This window comes from Octopus bimaculoides, chromosome 10 (assembly GCF_001194135.2).
Source record: "Octopus bimaculoides isolate UCB-OBI-ISO-001 chromosome 10, ASM119413v2, whole genome shotgun sequence".
Lineage (NCBI taxonomy): Eukaryota > Metazoa > Mollusca > Cephalopoda > Octopoda > Octopodidae > Octopus > Octopus bimaculoides.
Genome location: NC_068990.1, coordinates 63,653,769 through 63,662,620, shown reverse-complemented (window position 1 = coordinate 63,662,620; position 8,852 = coordinate 63,653,769). Strand labels below are relative to the sequence as shown.

Genomic DNA, 8,852 nt, shown 5'->3' with positions numbered 1-8,852 from the left:
GGACTAAATGTGATGATATTACATTTACTAATCAGTTACGATCATTTCGATAACTGGTACAGTTATTACATTAATCAACTTGCTGTATTACGAAAATAAAAATGAAACAAGTACATGAGATCGTTCAAGTCTGTGCAATATTAAATGAAAATTATCGCCGCAAGACTAGTAACAAAGGTAATGCAGTTTACATAACCAGTGAACATTTAGAAGGAAGGACCAAGAATATCAGAGTTATAAATAACATTAAGTTGACATACTCTTAGAAAAGCTGAAACGTTGAGGGACTACGGTAACAATGTGACTGGTTTAATCCTCTACACAAGATTTATTGTGAACATGTGGATCTTTAAACCTTTTCACTGTATATGTGTGGACATATAGATAAATACACGCACACATATACGTGTGAACGTGTAAGTATACTTACCCGTTTATGACTAAGGAAAGAACTATTTTAGAGGAAGAGCGATCTTATGCATTCTCTGGAGTCTCAAAATATTTTCCTGATTTATATTTCATCATGAAACACCCTTCTGTAGAGTTTAATATGTAGAGGCTTTAGAAGAGACATAGTTTTACATTTAGAAGTGATTATCAGAAGCAAAACACCATATTATGTAATGGCAATTGCATTACTTCAAAGCTTAAAACGTAAGGTCATTTTTAAGGCGGCAAGAGTCGTTTCAGCGACGCACAACATGCTTCGCAACTCTTTGCGTTCTGAGCTCAAATGCTATTGAAGTTCACTTATCCTTTTAACTTTCGTGGTTGACAAGATTAGCACTAGGTGAGAACTGGATTCGAGGTAATAGATTTCCCTCTCCCTCAAAATTACTAACCATTTTAACACTTGTGCTCCGATTCCTTTACACCATTAAATTATATCTGTAAGTTACACAATATCCAGACTTGTATGATGGGGAGGATGATCATCTCTGGAATGTATATTTAGATTCCAGTTTTTTTTTAGAAGACAGTGAAGCACACTGCTTAAAAAAAACAAGCGATACACTACTAAAAGATCTAACTGTAGGTTTCTAAAACGCATTGCACATGATCAATAGGGAGAAAAGAAATTTAGCATCATCTCGTCTGCGACAAGACTGAAGCTCTGCCAGAAACGTGAGTAGCAATTTAACTTAAATTTAAGGAATATAGACATAAAAGAAAAAAGTTAAAGATACAAGTCTTTCATCCGTAAGATAGCAAGAATAATAATTTCATATTAAAGTTAGCATTAGAGCATCTAAATGGTAAATTTTAGCATCCACTATGTTGGTTCAAAACCCGATTCAACTTGTGAAGTATTATTTTGCATTCAGCTATAAAAGACTCTAAAGGAAACCAAAAAGCAAACTCATATACACGCTCACAAAACACACATACTAAACACATCGACACACACACACACACACACACACACATACACACAGATACAGACAAATGCATGCGCAGATAAGGATACAGACCACAGAAAGACAAAATTGACAAATCAAAGCAAGAGGAGACACGTGGGATAAAGGGTCACCTAAGAGGGCACAATGACGTGTGACAAGAGAATTTTGACAAAGAAACAAAAATAATAATAAAGCTGAAGTAAAGACCAAACATATAGTGCATCCCCAAGTATAACAATTAAAATATCCTTTCTTAAATGTGAATTTTACGGTGACGTAAGTAAACTTTCGTCGATTAGAAAACAATAATAAAATATATTCCCATTGAAGTCAAGAATTTTGTTGAGATATTGAATATTTATAATGTAATGAGAGACAAGGGTAGATAGGTAAAGGGGAAAGAGAGAGAGAGAGAGAGAGAGAGAGAGAGAGAGAGAGAGAGAGAGAGAGAGAGAGAGAGAGAAAGAGAGAAAGAGAAAGAGCGAGAGAAAGAGAGAGAGAGAGATTAACGAAAACTATTACAACAATTGTGGATGCATGTCAAGGCCTGTAGCTATGAAACAGAATTTTCTTAAATGCATTCCACCTACGGATGCAAGATTTCAATTAAGCACTTTCACAGGCATTTGAATGTTTTGATAAGGGAAGCCTTATTGAAACTCAGTTTTTATTGCAATTAGAGTTTGAAATCACCGAAAGAATTTCGCTTCATTAGAATTTCATTTGACTAAGTTTCCAACTTTACACTATGTGGTGAGAGGATTATAGACATTTCCATTTTATTTCGATTTGCAACTGTTATAAACTACATTATTTGTGTCTGCCTTGAAACAATAATGAGAAATATTCGCAACTAGAGCTAAGGTAGCTATATTTAGACTTAAATTTTAATTTATTATTAAGCAGTATAAACTTTAATAAGTGCTGCGACCCATATGCAGTAAAGACAAGCAGCCGAGGACCGTAGGTGTCTTTACTAATAGGTGACCGTTTTGTGATCGGAAGAAATGAAACTTAAACTGGTTGTCGTCGCTGATACATAACTCCCTAATTCTAATTATTTATGCAACGAAATAAGTAAAACATCTCGAGGAGCTTATTTACCAGTAAACAGTATTTTCAGCTACTTTGAGTTTCAGACTATTTCTTGAGAATAACATTAATCATTTTCATTCTTGACTATTTCAACGAGAGGTTTAGCTGGACAATACTTTGGCTACAGACGTATCTTAGAACACAGCTATTTCTATTTCTGATTTCTTAACATATTTCTTATTTATGTTACCCGGGTGATTTTCTGTTTACTAGCACAGTGGTTCGCTTTTTATTGCCTCTGTATTCAGTCACTGACTGTCTATTTGCTTGTACACACACGCGCACGTATACATACGCACGCGCGCGCGCGCACACACAGACACAGACACACACATATATCACTAGACATTGCTGGCAGGTGTAAACATCTTACTCTCGCCCTACCTTGTCTCAACAGGTTAACGATAGTTTATTAGTTGCGTTGCTGTTATACGCGTGCGCTCATAAAATATACACAATCACGCACTTGATATTTCTCTCACTCACATATAGCTTTAGCTGTAATCTCTCCCAATATTTTAAGACGACCTGTTCACATAATGAATGCACTGTACATGCACATGCATGTATTCCACTTATATATACTTAGAAACGTAAATATACTTTCAGCAGCGCTGAAATCTTAGTAAAAAAAGAACTGACTCGTCCAAAGCACTAAGATATTGATCACACAGAACATAAAAAAAAAAAAAAAAAAATTGTTGTCAGCAATTCAGAAATGATTCAGAGACACAAAGTGGGGTCAGTACCACCATTCTAATTTCATTAGTAATCCTCTATTGGTGTATATTAGATTAAACACCAAACGGAACTGAACTTATGCTGACAAATCCCCGTCATTCGAACTCAGACATAAAAGTGATAAAACTACTACTACTACTACTACTACTACTACTACTACTACCGTCACCGCCGCTGCTGCTGGTGTTTGACTGCTGCTACTATGCACGTAATTAAACATGAACTTCCAATACGTACTTATAAATGTACAAACACACACGTCACTATTGTACGACACGGAAGCATAACGGTAGGTTGGATAAAATTTCTGTAATTGTTGTTATAAAGATTACACTGTTGGCTTATCTGTATTATGTTTGTATGTACATACATACATACATACATACATACATACATGCATACACACATACATACATGCATATATGCATGCATGTATATATATGGATAGCAATGCGTTTCTGATTTGTGAAGTTTTCGTGAAACAATATGCTGTTCATTGACTCATGCTTGTTTTGGTGAAGTTTACCTACAATACAATTCCTGTCTGTAGCGACAAGAATTTCGAACAATGTTGAAGGTAATAGTGTAATATATACTTTTTTTTATTATTTGCTTATAGTTGTTTATTGTGAAGGCGCGTGGCTTAGTGATTAGGAGTATTCGGCTCATTATCGCAATGTCGTGAGTTCGATTCCTGGCAACGTGTTGTGTCCATTAGCAAGAAACTTTATTTCATTATGCTCCAGTCCACTCAGCTAATAAAAATGAGTAGTACCTGTATTTCAAAGGGCTGGCCTTGTCACACTATGTCACGCTGAACGTCTCTGAGAACTACGTTAAGGGTACACGAGTTTGTGGAGCGCTCAGCCACATGCGCGTTAATTTCACGACCAGGACGTTCCGTTGATCGAAGCAACCTCGTTGTCGTTAACGATGGAATGCCAGTTATTCTTTTATATGTTCCAGCCTTGAGGCTGCGGCCATGCTGGGGCACATTAAAAAAAAATTCTTTTATAGTAATTGCATGCTATATTTCTTACTTACTCTCATTGTATTCATATAAAATGCTTTATAAAGTCATTCAACTGATTTTGTTCGATATTTCTGTAATATTACCGAGGAATAATGTTAAATATACAATTTTCCCAGCATTGTTTAAAGGGTATCTTATTTCAACTTGACCTTTTAAATTTCAAGCTTTCCTCATTGTACTATTAATTTGACAGCTAGTCTATCTTTTTAAATTATATTTCACAGAGTTCAACTTAATAATGTATGACAGATTGTCATTGTGTATAGTGTTTCATACATGACTCTTCTTCGCAGTCACTTTCACCTCATCTGTGACATCAAATATTTGTCTTCGAAGTCTGTCCTTTATTGGAATGGTCGAGTGGAAATCAGAGGGCACCAGAACTCGGCATTAAGGTGGTTGCCTAATTGCTAAGTTTGTTGCCAAAGATTCGTGTGGTTGCGCATTGAATCATTTACAGATTCTTGCGCAGTCTTTTTCCTTTTAACAGCTTCCCTCAACTTCCAGAGTGTCTTAACGTGCCGTCTGCGTTCGCAGTATGACTATGATCCAAAACGTTAAGGTGAATGACGCCTTCGTCGTTCTTCCAAACGGTTACCATAACGTTCAAGTGTCTCTTGAATTCCTAAGGACTTGGAGAAAAGGTGTGATTCTAATCCATGACTTAAGCTTTGTTTCTGGATCATCAGAAATAAGTGTGTTATTAGCTTCAAATACGATAAAGTTGATATGAGAAGGCTTCTGACTTTCTCTTGTTCGAGTCGGATGTCAACTGCTATGGCATCCACTTAGTCACTTATCACATGCTGTCTTCTACTATCTTCTGTATTTTTTGTGGCCATAGTCCAATTTTGCATCAAGATCATGGATTGAGACACATCTGTTTGCCCGAATCAATTCAACCACTTGCTGATGATTCCTGTCAGTTGTTGCAACTGAGACATAATTGAAACTGAAATTGAATATTTGTCACATGGCTCGAGTTTCCTGCCATTGTGATCTTCAGGCAGGGACAGTGACACGAAGTACGAGTCGCGATACAAACTCTGTGTCAGTTTCAATTAAAGAGTCATATCCTCTACATGTTTGAAGCACCCACCTCTCATTTGTACGACATAAACCAGTGTACATACATACATACATACATACATACATACATGCATACATGCATGCATACATGCATACATACATACATACATACATACATAGATACATAATACATACATACATACACACACACATACATATATAAATACATATATGCATACACACACACATATATATATACATGCATTATATATACATGTAAATACATATACACACATTATATATGCATATATATATAACATATGTGTGTAAATTATATGTAATATATATGTATACATATATGAATAAATATATATATATATATATTTATATAAATATATTATATATTATACATATACGTATATATTATCTACGTATATACATGATATTTAAGATATATATATATACCCTACACGTATGCTATATGTAATATACATCATCATCATCACCATCAACATCCGGTCGTACTTATTGCACGGATCGCCGTGACTCGTTCTCTTGAGTCTGTCAGTCCGCCATTGCACGTGATAAGTTATCTCGGGTGCACTCGGAATCCTCGCAAAGTTTGATGTGGTCTGCCAACGTTTGCGTAACCATGCTTCAGTTTCCAAAGAAAAAACGTGACTGATGATCTCACCCGATGATCTCACCCGATGAACATCATTTGCGAACAAATCTTCCTTTGCAGTTTTAATTCCTAAATTCGTTTGAATCTTTCAAAAATTTTCCAGATTTTAATGTTGCCGCTTTGTTTGTACATCATATATTCTATCTTGCCTGAATTGAAAATAAAGACCAATACCTTTATCAGCACTTTCAAAGCTGTGCAAAAGAGACTGTGCATCACAAACTTCATCTGCTAGCAGCACCAAGTCATTAGCACAATCAGCATCTGTGATGGACACAGTTGGGAAACGTTTAATTTTGGCTGGTTGAAGAGTGGATCCTTTGTCTTTCATCTCATCTAAACGGTGTGGAGAACATAACCTAGAAATATAATGAACAGGTAGGATGCAAAGGTATCACGTTAGAAGACATCAGCCACTATGTCAAAGAACTCTGTGTCTCCACCTAGAGAACGAACTATAGAGTATTTCTATGCAACATAATGATGGCGTTCACACTTCCCTTTAAGATACCGTATGGAAGAAGTATTTCTTCCATTTTCTATATTTTTTATATGCTTATATGCGTGCTCCAATGATCCCAAAAGCTATGTTGGTAGGAGTTCCTCTCTTGGTAGGGCTATCCATACTAGACAGGACTAGGACCAGGAGTGACATCAAAATAATCACACACGAGGAGAAAACCTCAATGGTGAAAATCCTCGGACCAGGGATACGGAGAAGCTATTGGAAGCAGCATGATGAATGCGTTTGTTTCTGTGGAGAAGCTGATACCTACCAAGGGTAAAACACACAAAATAATCTGGGCGAAAGAACTTACAAAGTCAACGGCCAAGTATCCAGTTCATTGAAGCAACTACTGCAACATCTATAGGTGTGGCGTTTCTAGTTGAGATATTCAGCTAACGAAAGACAAGCATGACCCTTTCTCATATCAGACGCTTAAGCCGCATCGCCCATCATGTGGCTCAACAAGGAATGCATTCTGATGGGGTTGAGACTTCGGCCACTGTGTTCGAAATGTCAGTAAAGAAGCCAAGCTCAAAACCTAACCTGTCGAAATGTAAAAAAGTGTTTCCTCATTTCCACCTTCAACGTCCGAACTATAAACCCCATAAATCAGTTACCAGAATTTACTGTGTCTGTTGTTAAACAAAAGATATGTAATATATAATATATACGATATATATATACGATCTATCTATCTATCTATCTATCTATCTATCTATCTATCTATCTATCTATCTATCTGTCTATCTATCTATCTATCTGTCTGTCTGTCTGTCTGTCTGTCTGTCTGTCTGTCTGTCTGTCTGTCTGTCTGTATGTCTGTCTGTTTGTCTGTATGTCTGTCTATCTTTCTTTATGTAATACTTATGGTATATGTAATATGTATAATATATATGAAATTTATCACATAGACAAGTTCTCAAAAAGACCGGTGTTATTCTGCCTTGACTGAAAGAGTGAAACGACTTTGGCCTTCTTCGCAACAGGTGAGGACGGGTGTTTTTCACTGTATGGGTTGGTTCAAAGTGATGAAGTCAACACTCATCCTGGGTTAGGAAATGTTCAGTGTCAGATTTCCCTTCATCTGCTCAGCCTGATGCGTCTTTGATCATGTGTCAGAAGTTGTGGCATCCGTCGAGCAGAAACCCCGATCAGGCTAAATTCATTGTGCACAATAGTCTCAACTATTCCACCAAATATTCTAATAGCCTTGGCTATTTAATTTATAGGTAATTGCCTGTCATCTATCACTATGTGGTGAACATGATCAATGTTTTTTCTTGGTTTTAGCAGTTGCAGGATGTCCAGGCCATGAGTCATCTTCAATACCCTCCCTTCTCCTCTTAAGTTCATCTTCCCATTTATGCACTGTTGATAACGTAACCATGTCAGTATGAATGTCATTTGAGGGCTAAACCTTTTGTCTGCAGGTATTTGATAACACCACGATGCCAAATTTTCTCCATTTCCAAGAGAAGTCGCTACCAGTTACTTTTGGAATCTTCTTTGAACAGTCAGATATCTGTTTACCTGGAAAGAAACAATGTAGTAATTTATAAGTAGAGTTGAAGGTAATGTATGCAAGATTTCACAGCTCTAGCATCACTCCTTCATAGCCGGCTTATAAACTTTTCAGCCCACCTATGTATATTAAAAGTGTCTGAACCCCGTAAAAGGCAACAAAATGTCCCATTTTCACCACATGGAATTTAACCAGACACATGCAAACACATATCTATTATATAGTTTATAAAATATGCGTACGTGTCCACACACATGCACGCTCACACTTATTTATTTGTGTATATGACCGTATGAATTTGAGCTCAAGTTTTTGCTTTCTTATTATGGCATTGTGTAATAATTTACTTGAATCAAAATTGTTTACTGGATGTTAAAGAATTCTTTAAATATTTCACTTATTAATGGTGTCTGTTTAACCATCTCTGGTCGATTATTCATTGAACAGTAAAAGCACGTTGTATTAATCAATATTAACTAATTTTCTAATACAAAAGTAGGCTGAAAGCGACTTTCACTTCATCAATGTGCATGGGTGCAAATACGTATACATACATACATACATACATACATACATATGTATATATATATCTATACAGGAAGCATTATATGTATATATACATGTACATATATATATTTGTGTGTGTGTGTGTGTGTATGCACAGACGTTGCTGTGTGGTAAGAAGCTTGCATCTCAGTCACGTGGTTCCGAGTTTAGTGCCACTGGTTTGCACCTTGGACAAGTGTCTTCTATAATAGACTCGGGCCGACGAAAGCCTTGAGAGTGGATTTGGTAGACGGAAACTGGAAGAAGCCCATCGTATATATATATATATATAT

General features: G+C 36.3%; 1 protein-coding gene across 5 annotated transcripts in view; it reads left to right on the top strand.

Annotated features, from left to right (window-relative positions):
* Positions 1 to 1,015: 1,015 nt before the first annotated feature.
* LOC106877715 (uncharacterized) overlaps positions 1,016 to 8,852 on the top strand; it is a 61,388-nt gene continuing 53,551 nt past the window's right edge. Inside the window, exons 1-2 of one of the 5 annotated variants that reach the window (XM_052971247.1) lie at positions 2,895 to 3,525; positions 7,922 to 8,062. The gene's annotated coding sequence lies outside the window, so the exon portion shown is untranslated. Of the gene's footprint in view, positions 1,126 to 2,894; positions 3,526 to 3,599; positions 3,814 to 7,921; positions 8,063 to 8,852 lie in introns of those variants that run through there. The other 4 variants (XM_052971245.1, XM_052971251.1, XM_014926671.2 and 1 more) reach the window with 4 other exon arrangements.